This window comes from Nothobranchius furzeri, chromosome 13 (assembly GCF_043380555.1).
Source record: "Nothobranchius furzeri strain GRZ-AD chromosome 13, NfurGRZ-RIMD1, whole genome shotgun sequence".
In the NCBI taxonomy this organism is placed as follows: Eukaryota; Metazoa; Chordata; class Actinopteri; order Cyprinodontiformes; family Nothobranchiidae; genus Nothobranchius; species Nothobranchius furzeri.
In genome coordinates this window covers 11,980,600-12,004,077 of record NC_091753.1, presented here as the reverse complement: position 1 = coordinate 12,004,077, position 23,478 = coordinate 11,980,600, and positions in this window count along the sequence as shown.

Genomic DNA, 23,478 nt, shown 5'->3' with positions numbered 1-23,478 from the left:
GCCCCGAGGAGCGTCTTGCCACATGTCAACAATGGGTCTGACTGAGGGCCTCCAAGAGAGAAGCCCAAGCAAGACGCGCCCCGAGGAGCGTCTTGCCACATGTCAGCACTCGGTCTGACTGAGCGCCTCCAGGAGAGAGGCCCCAGCAAGACGCGCCCCGAGGAGCATCTGGCCACATGTCAGCACTCTGTCTGACTGTGCGCCTCCAGGAGAGAGGCCCCAATCAAGACGCGCCCCGAGGAGCATCTTGCCACATGTCAACAATGAGTCTGACTGAGGGCCTCCAGGAGAGAAGCCCAAGCAAGACGCGCCCCGAGGAGCATCTTGCCACATGTCAGCACTCGGTCTGACTGAACGCCTCCAGGAGAGAAGCCCCAGCAAGACGCGCCCCGAGGAGCGTCTTGCCACATGTCAGCACTCGGTCTGACTGAGCTCCTCCAGGAGAGAGGCCCAAGCAAGACGCGCCCCGAGGAGCGTCTTGCCACATATCAACAAAGGATCTGACTGAGGGCCTCCATGAGAGAAGCCCAAGCAAGACGCGCCCCGAGGAGCGTCTTGTCACATGTCACCACTGGGTCTGACTGAGCGCCTCCAGGAGAGAAGCCCCAGCAAGACGCGCCCCGAGGAGCGTCTTACCACATGTCAGCACTCGGTCTGACTGAACGCCTCCAGGAGAGAAGCCCAAGCAAGACGCGCCCCGAGGAGCTCCTTGCCACATGTCAGCACTCGGTCTGACTGAACGCCTCCAGGAGAGAAGCCCCAGCAAGACACACCCCGAGGAGCGTCTTGCCACATGTAAGCACTGGGTCTGACTGAGCGCCTCCAGGAGAGAGGCCCCAGCAAGACGCGCACCGAGGAGCGTCTTGCCTTATGTCAGCACTCGGTCTGACTGAGCGCCTCCAGGAGAGAGGCCCAAGCAAGACGCGCCCCGAGGAGCGTCTTGCCACATGTCAACAATGGGTCTGACTGAGGGCCTCCAGGAGAGAAGCCCAAGCAAGACGCGCCCCGAGGAGCGTCTTGCCACATGTCAACAATGGGTCTGACTGAGGGCCTCCAAGAGAGAAGCCCAAGCAAGATGCGCCCCGAGGAGCGTCTTGCAACATGTCAACACTGGGTCTGACTGAGCACCTCCAGGAGAGAGGCCCAAGCAAGACTCGCCCCGAGGAGCGTCTTGACACATGTCAACACTGGGGCTGACAGAGGGCCTCCAGGAGAGAGGCCCAAGCAAGATGCGCCCCGAGGAGCGTCTTGCCACATGTAAACAATGGGTCTGACTGAGGGCCTCCAGGAGAGAAGCCCAAGCAAGACTCGCCCCGAGGAGCGTCTTGCCACATGTCAACAATGGGTCTGACTGAGGGCCTCCAGGAGAGAAGCCCAAGCAAGACGCGCCCCGAGGAGCGTCTTGCCACATGTCAACAATGGGTCTGACAGAGCGCCTCCAGGAGAGAGGCCCCAGCAAGACGCGCCCCGAGGAGCGTCTGGCCACATGTCAGCACTCTGTCTGACTGTGCGCCTCCAGGAGAGAGGCCCCAAGCAAGACGCGCCCCGAGGAGCATCTTGCCACATGTCAACAATGAGTCTGACTGAGGGCCTCCAGGAGAGAAACCCAAGCAAGACGCGCCCCGACGAGCGTCTTGCCACATGTCAGCACTCGGTCTGACTGAACGCCTCTAGGAGAGAAGCCCCAGCAAGACGCGCCCCGAGGAGCGTCTTGCCACATGTCAGCACTCGGTCTGACTGAGCTCCTCCAGGAGAGAGGCCCAAGCAAGACGCGCCCCGAGGAGCGTCTTGCCACATATCAACAATGGATCTGACTGAGGGCCTCCATGAGAGAAGCCCAAGCAAGACGCGCCCCGAGGAGCGTCTTGTCACATGTCACCACTGGATCTGACTGAGCGCCTCCAGGAGAGAGGCCCAAGCAAGACGCCCCCCGAGGAGCGTCTTGCCACATGTCACCACTGGGTCTGACTGAGCGCCTCCAGGAGAGAGGCCCAAGCAAGACGCGCCCCGAGGAGCGTCTTGCCACATGTCAACAATGAGTCCGACTGAGGGCCTCCAGGAGAGAAGCCCAAGCAAGACGCGTCCCGAGGAGCGTCTTGCCACATGTCAACAATGGGTCTGACTGAGGGCCTCCAAGAGAGAAGCCCAAGCAAGACGCGCCCCGAGGAGCGTCTTGCCACATGTCAGCACTCGGTCTGACTGAGCGCCTCCAGGAGAGAGGCCCCAGCAAGACGCGCCCCGAGGAGCGTCTGGCCACATGTCAGCACTCTGTCTGACTGTGCGCCTCCAGGAGAGAGGCCCCAATCAAGACGCGCCCCGAGGAGCATCTTGCCACATGTCAACAATGAGTCTGACTGAGGGCCTCCAGGAGAGAAGCCCAAGCAAGACGCGCCCCGAGGAGCGTCTTGCCAAATGTCAGCACTCGGTCTGACTGAACGCCTCCAGGAGAGAAGCCCCAGCAAGACGCGCCCCGAGGAGCGTCTTGCCACATGTCAGCACTCGGTCTGACTGAGCTCCTCCAGGAGAGAGGCCCAAGCAAGACGCGCCCCGAGGAGCGTCTTGCCACATATCAACAAAGGATCTGACTGAGGGCCTCCATGAGAGAAGCCCAAGCAAGACGCGCCCCGAGGAGCGTCTTGTCACATGTCACCACTGGGTCTGACTGAGCGCCTCCAGGAGAGAAGCCCCAGCAAGACGCGCCCCGAGGAGCGTCTTACTACATGTCAGCACTCGGTCTGACTGAACGCCTCCATGAGAGAAGCCCAAGCAAGACGCGCCCCGAGGAGGTCCTTGCCACATGTCAGCACTCGGTCTGACTGAACGCCTCCAGGAGAGAAGCCCCAGCAAGACACACCCCGAGGAGCGTATTGCCACATGTAAGCACTGGGTCTGACTGAGCGCCTCCAGGAGAGAGGCCCCAGCAAGACGCGCACCGAGGAGCGTCTTGCCACATGTCAGCACTCGGTCTGACTGAGCTCCTCCAGGAGAGAGGCCCAAGCAAGACGCGCCCCGAGGAGCGTCTTGCCACATATCAACAATGGATCTGACTGAGGGCCTCCATGAGAGAAGCCCAAGCAAGACGCGCCCCGAGGAGCGTCTTGTCACATGTCACCACTGGGTCTGACTGAGCGCCTCCAGGAGAGAGGCCCAAGCAAGACGCCCCCCGAGGAGCGTCTTGCCACATGTCACCACTGGGTTTGACTGAGCGCCTCCAGGAGAGAGGCCCAAGCAAGACGCGCCCCGAGGAGCGTCTTGCCACATGTCAAATATGAGTCTGACTGAGGGCCTCCAGGAGAGAAGCCCAAGCAAGACGCGTCCCGAGGAGCGTCTTGCCACATGTCAGCACTCGGTCTGACTGAACGCCTCCAGGAGAGAAGCCCCAGCAAGACGCGCCCCGAGGAGCGTCTTGCCACATGTAAGCACTGGGTCTGACTGAGCGCCTCCAGGAGAGAGGCCCCAGCAAGACGCGCCCCGAGGAGCGTCTTGCCTTATGTCAGCACTCGGTCTGACTGAGCGCCTCCAGGAGAGAGGCCCAAGCAAGACGCGCCCCGAGGAGCGTCTTGCCACATGTCAACAATGGGTCTGACTGAGGGCCTCCAGGAGAGAAGCCCAAGCAAGATGCGCCCAAAGGAGCGTCTTGCCACATGTAAACAATGGGTCGACTGAGGGCCTCCAGGAGAGAAGCCCAAGCAAGACGCGCCCCGAGGAGCGTCTTGCCACATGTCAGCACTCGGTTTGACTGAGCGCCTCCAGGAGAGAGGCCCAAGCAAGACGCGCCCCGAGGAGCGTCTTGCCACATATCAGCAATGGGTCTGACTGAGGGCCTCCATGAGAGAAGCCCAAGCAAGACGCGCCCCGAGGAGCGTCTTGCCACATGTCACCACTGGGTCTGACTGAGCGCCTCCAGGAGAGAGGCCCAAGTAAGACGCGCCCCGAGGAGCGTCTTGTCACGTGTCAACACTGGGTCTGACTGAGCGTCTCCAGGAGAGAGGCCCAAGCAGGACGCGCCCCGAGGAGCGTCTTGCCACATTGTAGCACTGGGTCTGACTGAGCGCCTCCAGGAGAGAGTCCCAAGCAAGACGCGCCCCGAGGAGCGTCTTGCCACATGTAAGCACTGGGTCTGACTGAGCGCCTCCAGGAGAGAAGCCCCAGCAAGACGCGCCCCGAGGAGCGTCTTACCACATGTCAGCACTCGGTCTGACTGAACGCCTCCAGGAGAGAAGCCCAAGCAAGACGCGCCCCGAAGAGCGTCTTGCCACATGTCAGCACTCGGTCTGACTGAACGCCTCCAGGAGAGAAGCCCCAGCAAGACACGCCCCGAGGAGCGTCTTGCCACATGTAAGCACTGGGTCTGACTGAGCGCCTCCAGGAGAGAGGCCCCAGCAAGACGCGCCCCGAGGAGCGTCTTGCCTTATGTCAGCACTCGGTCTGACTGAGCGCCTCTAGGAGAGAGGCCCAAGCAAGACGCGCCCCGCAGAGCGTCTTGCCACATGTCAACAATAGGTCTGACTGAGGGCCTCCAGGAGAGAAGCCCAAGCAAGACGCGCCCCGAGGAGCGTCTTGCCACATGTCAGCACTCGGTCTGACTGAGCGACTCCAGGAGAGAGGCCCAAGAAAGACGCACCCCGGGGAGCGTCTTGACACATGTCAACACTGGGGCTGACAGAGGGCCTCCAGGAGAGAGGCCCAATTAAGATGCGCCCCGAGGAGCGTCTTGCCACATGTAAACAATGGGTCTGACTAAGGGCCTCCAAGAGAGAAGCCCAAGCAAGACGCGCCCCGAGGAGCGTCTTGCACCATGTCAACACTGGGTCTGACTGAGCACCTCCAGGAGAGAGGGCCAAGCAAGACTCGCCCCGAGGAGCGTCTTGCCACATATCAACAATGGGTCTGACTGAGGGCCTCCATGAGAGAAGCCCAAGCAAGACGCGCCCCGAGGAGCATCTTGCCACATGTCAGCACTCGGTCTGACTGAGCGACTCCAGGAGAGAGGCCCAAGCAAGACGCACCTCGAGGAGCGTCTTGACACATGTCAACACTGGGGCTGACAGAGGGCCTCCAGGAGAGAGGCCCAAGCAAGATGCGCCCCCAGGAGCGTCTTGCCACATGTCAACACTGGGTCTGACTGAGCACCTCCAGGAGAGAGGCCCAAGCAAGACTCGCCCCGAGGAGCGTCTTGCCACATATCAACAATGGGTCTGACTGAGGGCCTCCATGAGAGAAGCCCAAGCAAGACGCGCCCCGAGAAGCGTCTTGCCACATGTCAGCACTCGGTCTGACTGAGCGCCTCCAGGAGAGAGGCCCAAGCAAGACGCGCCCCGAGGAGCGTCTTGCCACATATCAACAATGGGTCTGACTGAGGGCCTCCATGAGAGAAGCCCAAGCAAGACGCGCCCCGAGGAGCGTCTTGTCACGTGTCAACACTGGGTCTGACTGAGCGTCTCCAGGAGAGAGGCCCAAGCAAGACGCGCCCCGAGGAGCGTCTTGCCACATGTCACCACTGGGTCTGACTGAGCGCCTCCAGGAGAGAGGCCCAAGCAAGACGCGCCCCGAGGAGCGTCTTGCCACATGTCAACAATGAGTCTGACTGAGGGCCTCCAGGAGAGAAGCCCAAGCAAGACGCGTCCCGAGGAGTGTCTTGCCACATGTCAGCACTCGGTCTGACTGAACGCCTCCAGGAGAGAAGCCCCAGCAAGACGCGCCCCGAGGAGCGTCTTGCCACATGTAAGCACTGGGTCTGACTGAGCACCTCCAGGAGAGAGGCCCCAGCAAGACGCGCCCCGAGGAGCGTCTTGCCTTATGTCAGCACTCGGTCTGACTGAGCGCCTCCAGGAGAGAGGCCCAAGCAAGACGCGTCCCGAGGAGTGTCTTGCCACATGTCAACAATGAGTCTGACTGAGGGCCTCCAGGAGAGAAGCCCAAGCAAGACGCGTCCCGAGGAGTGTCTTGCCACATGTCAACAATGGGTCTGACTGAGGGCCTCCAGGAGAGAAGCCCAAGCAAGACGCGCCCCGAGGAGCGTCTTGCCACATGTCAGCACTCGGTCTGACTGAGCGCCTCCAGGAGAGAGGCCCAAGCAAGACGCACCCCGCGGAGCGTCTTGCCACATATCAACAATGGGTCTGACTGAGGGCCTCCATGAGAGAAGCCCAAGCAAGACGCGCCCCGAGGAGCGTCTTGTCACGTGTCAACACTGGGTCTGACTGAGAGTCTCCAGGAGAGAGGCCCAAGCAAGACGCCCCCCGAGGAGCGTCTTGCCACATGTAAGCACTGCGTCTGACTGAGCGCCTCCAGGAGAGAGGCCCAAGCAAGACGCGCCCCGAGGAGCGTCTTGCCACATGTCAACAATGGGTCTGACTGAGGGCCTCCAGGAGAGAAGCCTCAAGCAAGACGTGCACCGAGGAGCGTCTTGCCACATGTCAACAATGGGTCTGACTGAGCGCCTCCAGGAGAGAGGCCCAAGCAAGACGCGCCCCGAGGAGCGTCTTGCCACATGTCACCACTGGGTCTGACTGAGCGCCTCCAGGAGAGAGGCCCAAGCAAGACGCGCCCCGAGGAGCGTCTTGCCACATGTCAACAATGGGTCTGACTGAGGGCCTCCAGGAGAGAAGCCCAAGCAAGACGCGTCCCGAGGAGCGTCTTGCCACATGTCAGCACTCGGTCTGACTGAACGCCTCCAGGAGAGAAGCCCCAGCAAGACGCGCCCCGAGGAGCGTCTTGCCACATGTAAGCACTGGGTCTGACTGAGCGCCTCCATGAGAGAAGCCCCAGCAAGACGCGCCCCGAGGAGCGTCTTGCCACATGTAAGCACTGGGTCTGACTGAGCGCCTCCAGGAGAGAGGCCCAAGCAAGACGCGCCCCGAGGAGCGTCTTGCCACATGTAAGCACTGGGTCTGACTGAGCGCCTCCAGGAGAGAAGCCCCAGCAAGACGCGCCCCGAGGAGCGTCTTACCACATGTCAGCACTCGGTCTGACTGAACGCCTCCAGGAGAGAGGCCCAAGCAAGACGCGCCCCGAGGAGCGTCTTGCCTTATGTCAGCACTCGGTCTGACTGAGCGCCTCCAGGAGAGAGGCCCAAGCAAGACGCGCCCCGCGGAGCGTCTTGCCACATGTCAACAATGGGTCTGACTGAGGGCCTCCAGGAGAGAAGCCCAAGCAAGACGCGCCCCGAGGAGCGTCTTGCCACATGTCAGCACTCGGTCTGACTGAGCGACTCCAGGAGAGAGGCCCAAGCAAGACGCACCCCGGGGAGCGTCTTGACACATGTCAACACTGGGGCTGACAGAGGGCCTCCAGGAGAGAGGCCCAAGCAAGATGCGCCCCGAGGAGCGTCTTGCCACATGTAAACAATGGGTCTGACTGAGGGCCTCCAAGAGAGAAGCCCAAGCAAGACGCGCCCCGAGGAGCGTCTTGCACCATGTCAACACTGGGTCTGACTGAGCACCTCCAGGAGAGAGGCCCAAGCAAGACTCGCCCCGAGGAGCGTCTTGCCACATATCAACAATGGGTCTGACTGAGGGCCTCCATGAGAGAAGCCCAAGCAAGATGCGCCCCGAGGAGCATCTTGTCACATGTCACCACTGGGTCTGACTGAGCGCCTCCAGGCGAGAGGCCCAAGCAAGACGCGCCCCGAGGAGCGTCTTGCCACATGTCACCACTGGGTCTGACTGAGCGCCTCCAGGAGAGAGGCCCAAGCAAGACGCGCCCCGAGGAGCGTCTTGCCACATGTCAACAATGAGTCTGACTGAGGGCCTCCAGGAGAGAAGCCCAAGCAAGATGCGTCCCGAGGAGTGTCTTGCCACATGTCAGCACTCGGTCTGACTGAACGCCTCCAGGAGAGAAGCCCCATCAAGACGCGCCCCGAGGAGCGTCTTGCCACATGTAAGCACTGGGTCTGACTGAGCACCTCCAGGAGAGAGGCCCCAGCAAGACGCGCCCCGAGGAGCGTCTTGCCTTATGTCAGCACTCGGTCTGACTGAGCGCCTCCAGGAGAGAGGCCCAAGCAAGACGCGTCCCGAGGAGTGTCTTGCCACATGTCAACAATGAGTCTGACTGAGGGCCTCCAGGAGAGAAGCCCAAGCAAGACGCGTCCCGAGGAGTGTCTTGCCACATGTCAACAATGGGTCTGACTGAGGGCCTCCAGGAGAGAAGCCCAAGCAAGACGCGCCCCGAGGAGCGTCTTGCCACATGTCAGCACTCGGTCTGACTGAGCGCCTCCAGGAGAGAGGCCCAAGCAAGACGCACCCCGCGGAGCGTCTTGACAAATGTCAACACTGGGGCTGACAGAGGAACTCCAGGAGAGAGGCCCAAGCAAGATGCGCCCCGAGGAGCGTCTTGCCACATGTAAACAATGGGTCTGACTGAGGGCCTCCAGGAGAGAAGCCCAAGCAAGACGCGCCCCGAGGAGCGTCTTGCCACATGTCAGCACTCGGTCTGACTGAGCGCCTCCAGGAGAGAGGCCCAAGCAAGACGCGCCCCGAGGAGCGTCTTGCCACATGTCAACAATGGGTCTGACTGAGGGCCTCCAGGAGAGAAGCCTCAAGCAAGACGTGCCCCGAGGAGCGTCTTGCCACATGTCAACAATGGGTCTGACTGAGCGCCTCCAGGAGAGAGGCCCAAGCAAGACGCGCCCCGAGGAGCGTCTTGCCACATGTCACCACTGGGTCTGACTGAGCGCCTACAGGAGAGAGGCCCAAGCAAGACGCGCCCCGAGGAGCGTCTTGCCACATGTCAACAATGGGTCTGACTGAGGGCCTCCAGGAGAGAAGCCCAAGCAAGACGCGTCCCGAGGAGCGTCTTGCCACATGTCAGCACTCGGTCTGACTGAACGCCTCCAGGAGAGAAGCCCCAGCAAGACGCGCCCCGAGGAGCGTCTTGCCACATGTAAGCACTGGGTCTGACTGAGCGCCTCCATGAGAGAAGCCCCAGCAAGACGCGCCCCGAGGAGCGTCTTGCCACATGTAAGCACTGGGTCTGACTGAGCGCCTCCAGGAGAGAGGCCCAAGCAAGACGCGCCCCAAGGAGCGTCTTGCCACATGTAAGCACTGGGTCTGACTGAGCGCCTCCAGGAGAGAAGCCCCACTAAGACGCGCCCCGAGGAGCGTCTTACCACATGTCAGCACTCGGTCTGACTGAACGCCTCCAGGAGAGAAGCCCAAGCAAGACGCGCCCCGAGGAGCGTCTTGCCACATGTCAGCACTCGGTCTGACTGAACGCCTCCAGGAGAGAAGCCCCAGCAAGACACGCCCCGAGGAGCGTCTTGCCACATGTAAGCACTGGGTCTGACTGAGCGCCTCCAGGAGAGAGGCCCCAGCAAGACGCGCCCCGAGGAGCGTCTTGCCTTATGTCAGCACTCGGTCTGACTGAGCGCCTCCAGGAGAGAGGCCCAAGCAAGACGCGCCCCGCGGAGCGTCTTGCCACATGTCAACAATGGGTCTGACTGAGGGCCTCCAGGAGAGAAGCCCAAGCAAGACGCGCCCCGAGGAGCGTCTTGCCACATGTCAGCACTCGGTCTGACTGAGCGACTCCAGGAGAGATGCCCAAGCAAGACGCACCCCGGGGAGCGTCTTGACACATGTCAACACTGGGGCTGACAGAGGGCCTCCAGGAGAGAGGCCCAAGCAAGATGCGCCCCGAGGAGCGTCTTGCCACATGTAAACAATGGGTCTGACTGAGCACCTCCAGGAGAGAGGCCCAAGCAAGACTCGCCCCGAGGAGCGTCTTGCCACATATCAACAATGGGTCTGACTGAGGGCCTCCATGAGAGAAGCCCAAGCAAGATGCGCCCCGAGGAGCATCTTGCCACATGTCAGCACTCGGTCTGACTGAGGTCCTCCAAGAGAGAAGCCCAAGCAAGACGCGCCCCGAGGAGCGTCTTGCACCATGTCAACACTGGGTCTGACTGAGCACCTCCAGGAGAGAGGCCCAAGCAAGACTCGCCCCGAGGAGCGTCTTGCCACATATCAACAATGGGTCTGACTGAGGGCCTCCATGAGAGAAGCCCAAGCAAGACGGGCCCCGAGGAGCGTCTTGCCACATGTCAGCACTCGGTCTGACTGAGCGCCTCCAGGAGAGAGGCCCAAGCAAGACGCGCCCCGAGGAGTGTCTTGCCACATATCAACAATGGGTCTGACTGAGGGCCTCCATGAGAGAAGCCCAAGCAAGACGCGCCCCGAGGAGCGTCTTGTCACGTGTCAACACTGGGTCTGACTGAGCGTCTCCAGGAGAGAGGCCCAAGCAAGATGCGCCCCGAGGAGCGTCTTGCCACATGTAAACAATGGGTCTGACTGAGGGCCTCCAGGAGAGAAGCCCAAGCAAGACGCGTCCCGAGGAGTGTCTTGCCACATGTCAGCACTCGGTCTGACTGAGGGCCTCCAGGAGAGAAGCCTCAAGCAAGACGTGCCCCGAGGAGCGTCTTGCCACATGTCAACAATGGGTCTGACTGAGCGCCTCCAGGAGAGAGGCCCAAGCAAGACGCGCCCCGAGGAGCGTCTTGCCACATGTCACCACTGGGTCTGACTGAGCGCCTCCAGGAGAGAGGCCCAAGCAAGACGCGCCCCGAGGAGCGTCTTGCCACATGTCAACAATGGGTCTGACTGAGGGCCTCCAGGAGAGAAGCCCAAGCAAGACGCGTCCCGAGGAGCGTCTTGCCACATGTCAGCACTCGGTCTGACTGAACGCCTCCAGGAGAGAAGCCCCAGCAAGACGCGCCCCGAGGAGCGTCTTGCCACATGTAAGCACTGGGTCTGACTGAGCGCCTGCATGAGAGAAGCCCCAGCAAGACGCGCCCCGAGGAGCGTCTTGCCACATGTAAGCACTGGGTCTGACTGAGCGCCTCCAGGAGAGAGGCCCAAGCAAGACGCGCCCCGAGGAGCGTCTTGCCACATGTAAGCACTGGGTCTAACTGAGCGCCTCCAGGAGAGAAGCCCCACTAAGACGCGCCCCGAGGAGCGTCTTACCACATGTCAGCACTCGGTCTGACTGAACGCCTCCAGGAGAGAAGCCCAAGCATGACGCGCCCCGAGGAGCGTCTTGCCACATGTCAGCACTCGGTCTGACTGAACGCCTCCAGGAGAGAAGCCCCAGCAAGACACGCCCCGAGGAGCGTCTTGCCACATGTAAGCACTGGGTCTGACTGAGCGCCTCCAGGAGAGAGGCCCCAGCAAGACGCGCCCCGAGGAGCGTCTTGCCTTATGTCAGCACTCGGTCTGACTGAGCGCCTCCAGGAGAGAGGCCCAAGCAAGACGCGCCCCGCGGAGCGTCTTGCCACATGTCAACAATGGGTCTGACTGAGGGCCTCCAGGAGAGAAGCCCAAGCAAGACGCGCCCCGAGGAGCGTCTTGCCACATGTCAGCACTCGGTCTGACTGAACGCCTCCAGGAGAGAAGCCTCAGCAAGACACGCCCCGAGGAGCGTCTTGCCACATGTAAGCACTGGGTCTGACTGAGCGCCTCCAGGAGAGAGGCCCCAGCAAGACGCGCCCCGAGGAGCGTCTTGCCTTATGTCAGCACTCGGTCTGACTGAGCGCCTCCAGGAGAGAGGCCCAAGCAAGACGCGCCCCGCGGAGCGTCTTGCCACATGTCAACAATGGGTCTGACTGAGGGCCTCCAGGAGAGAAGCCCAAGCAAGACGCGCCCCGAGGAGCGTCTTGCCACATGTCAGCACTCGGTCTGACTGAGCGACTCCAGGAGAGAGGCCCAAGCAAGACGCACCCCGGGGAGCGTCTTGACACATGTCAACACTGGGGCTGACAGAGGGCCTCCAGGAGAGAGGCCCAAGCAAGATGCGCCCCGAGGAGCGTCTTGCCACATGTAAACAATGGGTCTGACTGAGGGCCTCCAAGAGAGAAGCCCAAGCAAGACGCGCCCCGAGGAGCGTCCTGCACCATGTCAACACTGGGTCTGACTGAGCACCTCCAGGAGAGAGGCCCAAGCAAGACTCGCCCCGAGGAGCGTCTTGCCACATATCAACAATGGGTCTGACTGAGGGCCTCCATGAGAGAAGCCCAAGCAAGATGCGCCCCGAGGAGCATCTTGTCACATGTCACCACTGGGTCTGACTGAGCGCCTCCAGGCGAGAGGCCCAAGCAAGACGCGCCCCGAGGAGCGTCTTGCCACATGTCACCACTGGGTCTGACTGAGCGCCTCCAGGAGAGAGGCCCAAGCAAGACGCGCCCCGAGGAGCGTCTTGCCACATGTCAACAATGAGTCTGACTGAGGGCCTCCAGGAGAGAAGCCCAAGCAAGATGCGTCCCGAGGAGTGTCTTGCCACATGTCAGCACTCGGTCTGACTGAACGCCTCCAGGAGAGAAGCCCCAGCAAGATGCTCCCCGAGGAGCGTCTTGCCACATGTAAGCACTGGGTCTGACTGAGCACCTCCAGGAGAGAGGCCCCAGCAAGACGCGCCCCGAGGAGCGTCTTGCCTTATGTCAGCACTCGGTCTGACTGAGCGCCTCCAGGAGAGAGGCCCAAGCAAGACGCGTCCCGAGGAGTGTCTTGCCACATGTCAACAATGAGTCTGACTGAGGGCCTCCAGGAGAGAAGCCCAAGCAAGACGCGTCCCGAGGAGTGTCTTGCCACATGTCAACAATGGGTCTGACTGAGGGCCTCCAGGAGAGAAGCCCAAGCAAGACGCGCCCCGAGGAGCGTCTTGCCACATGTCAGCACTCGGTCTGACTGAGCGCCTCCAGGAGAGAGGCCCAAGCAAGACGCACCCCGCGGAGCGTCTTGACAAATGTCAACACTGGGGCTGACAGAGGAACTCCAGGAGAGAGGCCCAAGCAAGATGCGCCCCGAGGAGCGTCTTGCCACATGTAAACAATGGGTCTGACTGAGGGCCTCCAGGAGAGAAGCCCAAGCAAGACGCGCCCCGAGGAGCGTCTTGCCACATGTCAGCACTCGGTCTGACTGAGCGCCTCCAGGAGAGAGGCCCAAGCAAGACGCGCCCCGAGGAGCGTCTTGCCACATGTAAGCACTGCGTCTGACTGAGCGCCTCCAGGAGAGAGGCCCAAGCAAGACGCGCCCCGAGGAGCGTCTTGCCACATGTCAACAATGGGTCTGACTGAGGGCCTCCAGGAGAGAAGCCTCAAGCAAGACGTGCCCCGAGGAGCGTCTTGCCACATGTCAACAATGGGTCTGACTGAGCGCCTCCAGGAGAGAGGCCCAAGCAAGACGCGCCCCGAGGAGCGTTTTGCCACATGTCACCACTGGGTCTGACTGAGCGCCTCCAGGAGAGAGGCCCATGCAAGACGCGCCCCGAGGAGCGTCTTGCCACATGTCAACAATGGGTCTGACTGAGGGCCTCCAGGAGAGAAGCCCAAGCAAGACGCGTCCCGAGGAGCGTCTTGCCACATGTCAGCACTCGGTCTGACTGAACGCCTCCAGGAGAGAAGCCCCAGCAAGACGCGCCCCGAGGAGCGTCTTGCCACATGTAAGCACTGGGTCTGACTGAGCGCCTCCATGAGAGAAGCCCCAGCAAGACGCGCCCCGAGGAGCGTCTTGCCACATGTAAGCACTGGGTCTGACTGAGCGCCTCCAGGAGAGAGGCCCAAGCAAGACGCGCCCCGAGGAGCGTCTTGCCACATGTAAGCACTGGGTCTGACTGAGCGCCTCCAGGAGAGAAGCCCCACTAAGACGCGCCCCGAGGAGCGTCTTACCACATGTCAGCACTCGGTCTGACTGAACGCCTCCAGGAGAGAAGCCCAAGCAAGACGCGCCCCGAGGAGCGTCTTGCCACATGTCAGCACTCGGTCTGACTGAACGCCTCCAGGAGAGAAGCCCCAGCAAGACACGCCCCGAGGAGCGTCTTGCCACATGTAAGCACTGGGTCTGACTGAGCGCCTCCAGGAGAGAGGCCCCAGCAAGACGCGCACCGAGGAGCGTCTTGCCTTATGTCAGCACTCGGTCTGACTGAGCGCCTCCAGGAGAGAGGCCCAAGCAAGACGCGCCCCGCGGAGCGTCTTGCCACATGTCAACAATGGGTCTGACTGAGGGCCTCCAGGAGAGAAGCCCAAGCAAGACGCGCCCCGAGGAGCGTCTTGCCACATGTCAGCACTCGGTCTGACTGAGCGACTCCAGGAGAGAGGCCCAAGCAAGACGCACCCCGGGGAGCGTCTTGACACATGTCAACACTGGGGCTGACAGAGGGCCTCCAGGAGAGAGGCCCAAGCAAGATGCGCCCCGAGGAGCGTCTTGCCACATGTAAACAATGGGTCTGACTGAGGGCCTCCAAGAGAGAAGCCCAAGCAAGACGCGCCCCGAGGAGCGTCTTGCACCATGTCAACACTGGGTCTGACTGAGCACCTCCAGGAGAGAGGCCCAAGCAAGACTCGCCCCGAGGAGCGTCTTGCCACATATCAACAATGGGTCTGACTGAGGGCCTCCATGAGAGAAGCCCAAGCAAGATGCGCCCCGAGGAGCATCTTGCCACATGTCAGCACTCGGTCTGACTGAGCGACTCCAGGAGAGAGGCCCAAGCAAGACGCACCCCGAGGAGCGTCTTGACACATGTCAACACTGGGGCTGACAGAGGGCCTCCAGGAGAGAGGCCCAAGCAAGATGCGCCCCGAGGAGCGTCTTGCCACATGTCAACAATGGGTCTGACTGAGGTCCTCCAAGAGAGAAGCCCAAGCAAGACGCGCCCCGAGGAGCGTCTTGCACCATGTCAACACTGGGTCTGACTGAGCACCTCCAGGAGAGAGGCCCAAGCAAGACTCGCCCCGAGGAGCGTCTTGCCACATATCAACAATGGGTCTGACTGAGGGCCTCCATGAGAGAAGCCCAAGCAAGACGGGCCCCGAGGAGCGTCTTGCCACATGTCAGCACTCGGTCTGACTGAGCGCCTCCAGGAGAGAGGCCCAAGCAAGACGCGCCCCGAGGAGTGTCTTGCCACATATCAACAATGGGTCTGACTGAGGGCCTCCATGAGAGAAGCCCAAGCAAGACGCGCCCCGAGGAGCGTCTTGTCACGTGTCAACACTGGGTCTGACTGAGCGTCTCCAGGAGAGAGGCCCAAGCAAGATGCGCCCCGAGGAGCGTCTTGCCACATGTAAACAATGGGTCTGACTGAGGGCCTGCAGGAGAGAAGCCCAAGCAAGACGCGTCCCGAGGAGTGTCTTGCCACATGTCAGCACTCGGTCTGACTGAGGGCCTCCAGGAGAGAAGCCTCAAGCAAGACGTGCCCCGAGGAGCGTCTTGCCATATGTCAACAATGGGTCTGACTGAGCGCCTCCAGGAGAGAGGCCCAAGCAAGACGCGCCCCGAGGAGCGTCTTGCCACATGTCACCACTGGGTCTGACTGAGCGCCTCCAGGAGAGAGGCCCAAGCAAGACGCGCCCCGAGGAGCGTCTTGCCACATGTCAACAATGGGTCTGACTGAGGGCCTCCAGGAGAGAAGCCCAAGCAAGACGCGTCCCGAGGAGCGTCTTGCCACATGTCAGCACTCGGTCTGACTGAACGCCTCCAGGAGAGAAGCCCCAGCAAGACGCGCCCCGAGGAGCGTCTTGCCACATGTAAGCACTGGGTCTGACTGAGCGCCTCCATGAGAGAAGCCCCAGCAAGACGCGCCCCGAGGAGCGTCTTGCCACATGTAAGCACTGGGTCTGACTGAGCGCCTCCAGGAGAGAGGCCCAAGCAAGACGCGCCCCGAGGAGCGTCTTGCCACATGTAAGCACTGGGTCTGACTGAGCGCCTCCAGGAGAGAAGCCCCACTAAGACGCGCCCCGAGGAGCGTCTTACCACATGTCAGCACTCGGTCTGACTGAACGCCTCCAGGAGAGAAGCCCAGGCAAGACGCGCCCCGAGGAGCGTCTTGCCACATGTCAGCACTCGGTCTGACTGAACGCCTCCAGGAGAGAAGCCCCAGCAAGACACGCCCCGAGGAGCGTCTTGCCACATGTAAGCACTGGGTCTGACTGAGCGCCTCCAGGAGAGAGGCCCCAGCAAGTCGCGCCCCGAGGAGCGTCTTGCCTTATGTCAGCACTCGGTCTGACTGAGCGCCTCCAGGAGAGAGGCCCAAGCAAAACGCGCCCCGCGGAGCGTCTTGCCACATGTCAACAATGGGTCTGACTGAGGGCCTCCAGGAGAGAAGCCCAAGCAAGACGCGCCCCGAGGAGCGTCTTGCCACATGTCAGCACTCGGTCTGACTGAGCGACTCCAGGAGAGAGGCCCAAGCAAGACGCACCCCGGGGAGCGTCTTGACACATGTCAACACTGGGGCTGACAGAGGGCCTCCAGGAGAGAGGCCCAAGCAAGATGCGCCCCGAGGAGCGTCTTGCCACATGTAAACAATGGGTCTGACTGAGGGCCTCCAAGAGAGAAGCCCAAGCAAGACGCGCCCCGAGGAGCGTCTTGCACCATGTCAACACTGGGTCTGACTGAGCACCTCCAGGAGAGAGGCCCAAGCAAGACTCGCCCCGAGGAGCGTCTTGCCACATATCAACAATGGGTCTGACTGAGGGCCTCCATGAGAGAAGCCCAAGCAAGATGCGCCCCGAGGAGCATCTTGCCACATGTCAGCACTCGGTCTGACTGAGCGACTCCAGGAGAGAGGCCCAAGCAAGACGCACCCCGAGGAGCGTCTTGACACATGTCAACACTGGGGCTGACAGAGGGCCTCCAGGAGAGAGGCCCAAGCAAGATGCGCCCCGAGGAGCGTCTTGCCACATGTCAACAATGGGTCTGACTGAGGTCCTCCAAGAGAGAAGCCCAAGCAAGACGCGCCCCGAGGAGCGTCTTGCACCATGTCAACACTGGGTCTGACTGAGCACCTCCAGGAGAGAGGCCCAAGCAAGACTCGCCCCGAGGAGCGTCTTGCCACATATCAACAATGGGTCTGACTGAGGGCCTCCATGAGAGAAGCCCAAGCAAGACGGGCCCCGAGGAGCGTCTTGCCACATGTCAGCACTCGGTCTGACTGAGCGCCTCCAGGAGAGAGGCCCAAGCAAGACGCGCCCCGAGGAGTGTCTTGCCACATATCAACAATGGGTCTGACTGAGGGCCTCCATGAGAGAAGCCCAAGCAAGACGCGCCCCGAGGAGCGTCTTGTCACGTGTCAACACTGGGTCTTACTGAGTGTCTCCAGGAGAGAGGCCCAAGCAAGATGCGCCCCGAGGAGCGTCTTGCCACATGTAAACAATGGGTCTGACTGAGGGCCTCCAGGAGAGAAGCCCAAGCAAGACGCGTCCCGAGGAGTGTCTTGCCACATGTCAGCACTCGGTCTGACTGAACGCCTCCAGGAGAGAAGCCCCAGCAAGACGCGCCCCGAGGAGCGTCTTGCCACATGTAAGCACTGGGTCTGACTGAGCGCCTCCAGGAGAGAGGCCCCAGCAAGACGCGCCCCGAGGAGCGTCTTGCCTTATGTCAGCACTCGGTCTGACTGAGCGCCTCCAGGAGAGAGGCCCAAGCAAGACGCGTCCCGAGGAGTGTCTTGCCACATGTCAACAATGAGTCTGACTGAGGGCTTCCAGGAGAGAAGCCCAAGCAAGACGCGTCCCGAGGAGTGTCTTGCCACATGTCAACAATGGGTCTGACTGAGGGCCTCCAGGAGAGAAGCCCAAGCAAGACGCGCCCCGAGGAGCGTCTTGCCACATGTCAGCACTCGGTCTGACTGAGCACCTCCAGGAGAGAGGCCCAAGCAAGACGCACCCCGAGGAGCGTCTTGACACATGTCAACACTGGGGCTGACAGAGGAACTCCAGGAGAGAGGCCCAAGCAACATGCGCCCCGAGGAGCGTCTTGCCACATGTAAACAATGGGTCTGACTGAGGGCCTCCAGGAGAGAAGCCCAAGCAAGACGCGTCCCGAGGAGTGTCTTGCCACATGTCAGCACTCGGTCTGACTGAGGGCCTCCAGGAGAGAAGCCTCAAGCAAGACGTGCCCCGAGGAGCGTCTTGCCATATGTCAGCACTCGGTCTGACTGAGGGCCTCCAGGAGAGAAGCCTCAAGCAAGACGTGCCCCGAGGAGCGTCTTGCCATATGTCAACAATGGGTCTGACTGAGCGCCTCCAGGAGAGAGGCCCAAGCAAGACGCGCCCCGAGGAGCGTCTTGCCACATGTCACCAATGGGTCTGACTGAGCGCCTCCAGGAGAGAGGCCCAAGCAAGACGCGCCCCGAGGAGCGTCTTGCCACATGTCAACAATGGGTCTGACTGAGGGCCTCCAGGAGAGAAGCCCAAGCAAGACGCGTCCCGAGGAGCGTCTTGCCACATGTCAGCACTCGGTCTGACTGAACGCCTCCAGGAGAGAAGCCCCAGCAAGACGCGCCCCGAGGAGCGTCTTGCCACATGTAAGCACTGGGTCTGACTGAGCGCCTCCATGAGAGAAGCCCCAGCAAGACGCGCCCCGAGGAGCGTCTTGCCACATGTAAGCACTGGGTCTGACTGAGCGCCTCCAGGAGAGAGGCCCAAGCAAGACGCGCCCCGAGGAGCGTCTTGCCACATGTAAGCACTGGGTCTGACTGAGCGCCTCCAGGAGAGAAGCCCCACTAAGACGCGCCCCGAGGAGCGTCTTACCACATGTCAGCACTCGGTCTGACTGAACGCCTCCAGGAGAGAAGCCCAGGCAAGACGCGCCCCGAGGAGCGTCTTGCCACATGTCAGCACTCGGTCTGACTGAACGCCTCCAGGAGAGAAGCCCCAGCAAGACACGCCCCGAGGAGCGTCTTGCCACATGTAAGCACTGGGTCTGACTGAGCGCCTCCAGGAGAGAGGCCCAAGCAAAACGCGCCCCGCGGAGCGTCTTGCCACATGTCAACAATGGGTCTGACTGAGGGCCTCCAGGAGAGAAGCCCAAGCAAGACGCGCCCCGAGGAGCGTCTTGCCACATGTCAGCACTCGGTCTGACTGAGCGACTCCAGGAGAGAGGCCCAAGCAAGACGCACCCCGGGGAGCGTCTTGACACATGTCAACACTGGGGCTGACAGAGGGCCTCCAGGAGAGAGGCCCAAGCAAGATGCGCCCCGAGGAGCGTCTTGCCACATGTAAACAATGGGTCTGACTGAGGGCCTCCAAGAGAGAAGCCCAAGCAAGACGCGCCCCGAGGAGCGTCTTGCACCATGTCAACACTGGGTCTGACTGAGCACCTCCAGGAGAGAGGCCCAAGCAAGACTCGCCCCGAGGAGCGTCTTGCCACATATCAACAATGGGTCTGACTGAGGGCCTCCATGAGAGAAGCCCAAGCAAGATGCGCCCCGAGGAGCATCTTGCCACATGTCAGCACTCGGTCTGACTGAGCGACTCCAGGAGAGAGGCCCAAGCAAGACGCACCCCGAGGAGCGTCTTGACACATGTCAACACTGGGGCTGACAGAGGGCCTCCAGGAGAGAGGCCCAAGCAAGATGCGCCCCGAGGAGCGTCTTGCCACATGTCAACAATGGGTCTGACTGAGGTCCTCCAAGAGAGAAGCCCAAGCAAGACGCGCCCCGAGGAGCGTCTTGCACCATGTCAACACTGGGTCTGACTGAGCACCTCCAGGAGAGAGGCCCAAGCAAGACTCGCCCCGAGGAGCGTCTTGCCACATATCAACAATGGGTCTGACTGAGGGCCTCCATGAGAGAAGCCCAAGCAAGACGGGCCCCGAGGAGCGTCTTGCCACATGTCAGCACTCGGTCTGACTGAGCGCCTCCAGGAGAGAGGCCCAAGCAAGACGCGCCCCGAGCAGTGTCTTGCCACATATCAACAATGGGTCTGACTGAGGGCCTCCATGAGAGAAGCCCAAGCAAGACGCGCCCCGAGGAGCGTCTTGTCACGTGTCAACACTGGGTCTTACTGAGCGTCTCCAGGAGAGAGGCACAAGCAAGATGCGCCCCGAGGAGCGTCTTGCCACATGTAAACAATGGGTCTGACTGAGGGCCTCCAGGAGAGAAGCCCAAGCAAGACGCGTCCCGAGGAGTGTCTTGCCACATGTCAGCACTCGGTCTGACTGAACGCCTCCAGGAGAGAAGCCCCAGCAAGACGCGCCCCGAGGAGCGTCTTGCCACATGTAAGCACTGGGTCTGACTGAGCGCCTCCAGGAGAGAGGCCCCAGCAAGACGCGCCCCGAGGAGCGTCTTGCCTTATGTCAGCACTCGGTCTGACTGAGCGCCTCCAGGAGAGAGGCCCAAGCAAGACGCGTCCCGAGGAGTGTCTTGCCACATGTCAACAATGAGTCTGACTGAGGGCTTCCAGGAGAGAAGCCCAAGCAAGACGCGTCCCGAGGAGTGTCTTGCCACATGTCAACAATGGGTGTGACTGAGGGCCTCCAGGAGAGAAGCCCAAGCAAGACGCGCCCCGAGGAGCGTCTTGCCACATGTCAGCACTCGGTCTGACTGAGCACCTCCAGGAGAGAGGCCCAAGCAAGACGCACCCCGAGGAGCGTCTTGACACATGTCAACACTGGGGCTGACAGAGGAACTCCAGGAGAGAGGCCCAAGCAAGATGCGCCCCGAGGAGCGTCTTGCCACATGTAAACAATGGGTCTGACTGAGGGCCTCCAGGAGAGAAGCCCAAGCAAGACGCGCCCCGGGGAGCGTCTTGCCACATGTAAGCACTGGGTCTGACTGAGCGCCTCCAGGAGAGAGGCCCCAGCAAGACGCGCCCCGAGGAGCGTCTTGCCTTATGTCAGCACTCGGTCTGACTGAGCGCCTCCAGGAGAGAGGCCCAAGCAAGACGCGTCCCGAGGAGTGTCTTGCCACATGTCAACAATGAGTCTGACTGAGGGCTTCCAGGAGAGAAGCCCAAGCAAGACGCGTCCCGAGGAGTGTCTTGCCACATGTCAACAATGGGTCTGACTGAGGGCCTCCAGGAGAGAAGCCCAAGCAAGACGCGCCCCGGGGAGCGTCTTGCCACATGTAAGCACTGGGTCTGACTGAGCGCCTCCAGGAGAGAGGCCCCAGCAAGACGCGCCCCGAGGAGCGTCTTGCCTTATGTCAGCACTCGGTCTGACTGAGCGCCTCCAGGAGAGAGGCCCAAGCAAGACGCGTCCCGAGGAGTGTCTTGCCACATGTCAACAATGAGTCTGACTGAGGGCTTCCAGGAGAGAAGCCCAAGCAAGACGCGTCCCGAGGAGTGTCTTGCCACATGTCAACAATGGGTCTGACTGAGGGCCTCCAGGAGAGAAGCCCAAGCAAGACGCGCCCCGAGGAGCGTCTTGCCACATGTCAGCACTCGGTCTGACTGAGCACCTCCAGGAGAGAGGCCCAAGCAAGACGCACCCCGAGGAGCGTCTTGACACATGTCAACACTGGGGCTGACAGAGGAACTCCAGGAGAGAGGCCCAAGCAAGATGCGCCCCGAGGAGCGTCTTGCCACATGTAAACAATGGGTCTGACTGAGGGCCTCCAGGAGAGAAGCCCAAGCAAGACGCGCCCCGGGGAGCGTCTTGCCACATGTCAGCACTCGGTCTGACTGAGCGCCTCCAGGAGAGAGGCCCAAGCAAGACGCGCCCCGAGGAGCGTCTTGCCACATATCAACAATGGGTCTGACTGAGGGCCTCCATGAGAGAAGCCCAAGCAAGACGCGCCCCGAGGAGCGTCTTGTCACGTGTCAACACTGGGTCTGACTGAGCGTCTCCAGGAGAGAGGCCCAAGCAAGACGCGCCCCGAGGAGCGTCTTGCCACATGTAATCACTGGGTCTGACTGAGCGCCTCCAGGAGAGAGGCCCCAGCAAGACGCGCCCCGAGGAGCGTCTTGCCTTATGTCAGCACTCAGTCTGACTGAGCGCCTCCAGGAGAGAGGCCCAAGCAAGACGCGCCCCGAGGAGCGTCTTGCCACATGTCAACAATGGGTCTGACTGAGGGCCTCCAGGAGAGAAGCCCAAGCAAGACGCGCCCCGAGGAGCGTCTTGCCACATGTCAACAATGGGTCTGACTGAGCGCCTCCAGGAGAGAGGCCCAAGCAAGACGCGCCCCGAGGAGCGTCTTGCCACATGTCACCACTGGGTCTGACTGAGCGCCTCCAGGAGAGAGGCCCAAGCAAGACGCGCCCCGAGGAGCGTCTTGACAAATGTCAACACTGGGGCTGACAGAGGAACTCCAGGAGAGAGGCCCAAGCAAGATGCGCCCCGAGGAGCGTCTTGCCACATGTAAACAATGGGTCTGACTGAGGGCCTCCAGGAGAGAAGCCCAAGCAAGACGCGCCCCGAGGAGCGTCTTGCCACATGTCAGCACTCGGTCTGACTGAGCGCCTCCAGGAGAGAGGCCCAAGCAAGACGCGCCCCGAGGAGCGTCTTGCCACATATCAACAATGGGTCTGACTGAGGGCCTCCATGAGAGAAGCCCAAGCAAGACGCGCCCCGAGGAGCGTCTTGTCACGTGTCAACACTGGGTCTGACTGAGAGTCTCCAGGAGAGAGGCCCAAGCAAGACGCGCCCCGAGGAGCGTCTTGCCACATGTAAGCACTGCGTCTGACTGAGCGCCTCCAGGAGAGAGGCCCAAGCAAGACGCGCCCCGAGGAGCGTCTTGCCACATGTCAACAATGGGTCTGACTGAGGGCCTCCAGGAGAGAAGCCTCAAGCAAGACGTGCCCCGAGGAGCGTCTTGCCACATGTCAACAATGGGTCTGACTGAGCGCCTCCAGGAGAGAGGCCCAAGCAAGACGCGCCCCGAGGAGCGTCTTGCCACATGTCACCACTGGGTCTGACTGAGCGCCTCCAGGAGAGAGGCCCAAGCAAGACGCGCCCCGAGGAGCGTCTTGCCACATGTAAGCACTGGGTCTGACTGAGCGCCTCCAGGAGAGAAGCCCCAGCAAGACGCGCCCCGAGGAGCGTCTTACCACATGTCAGCACTCGGTCTGACTGAACGCCTCCAGGAGAGAAGCCCAAGCAAGACGCGCCCCGAGGAGCGTCTTGCCACATGTCAGCACTCGGTCTGACTGAACGCCTCCAGGAGAGAAGCCCCAGCAAGACACGCCCCGAGGAGCGTCTTGCCACATGTAAGCACTGGGTCTGACTGAGCGCCTCCAGGAGAGAGGCCCCAGCAAGACGCGCCCCGAGGAGCGTCTTGCCTTATGTCAGCACTCGGTCTGACTGAGCGCCTCCAGGAGAGAGGCCCAAGCAAGACGCACCCCGGGGAGCGTCTTGACACATGTCAACACTGGGGCTGACAGAGGGCCTCCAGGAGAGAGGCCCAAGCAAGATGCGCCCCGAGGAGCGTCTTGCCACATGTAAACAATGGGTCTGACTGAGGGCCTCCAAGAGAGAAGCCAAGCAAGACGCGCCCCGAGGAGCGTCTTGCACCATGTCAACACTGGGTCTGACTGAGCACCTCCAGGAGAGAGGCCCAAGCAAGACTCGCCCCGAGGAGCGTCTTGCCACATATCAACAATGGGTCTGACTGAGGGCCTCCATGAGAGAAGCCCAAGCAAGATGCGCCCCGAGGAGCATCTTGCCACATGTCAGCACTCGGTCTGACTGAGCGACTCCAGGAGAGAGGCCCAAGCAAGACGCACCCCGAGGAGCGTCTTGACACATGTCAACACTGAGGCTGAAAGAGGGCCTCCAGGAGAGA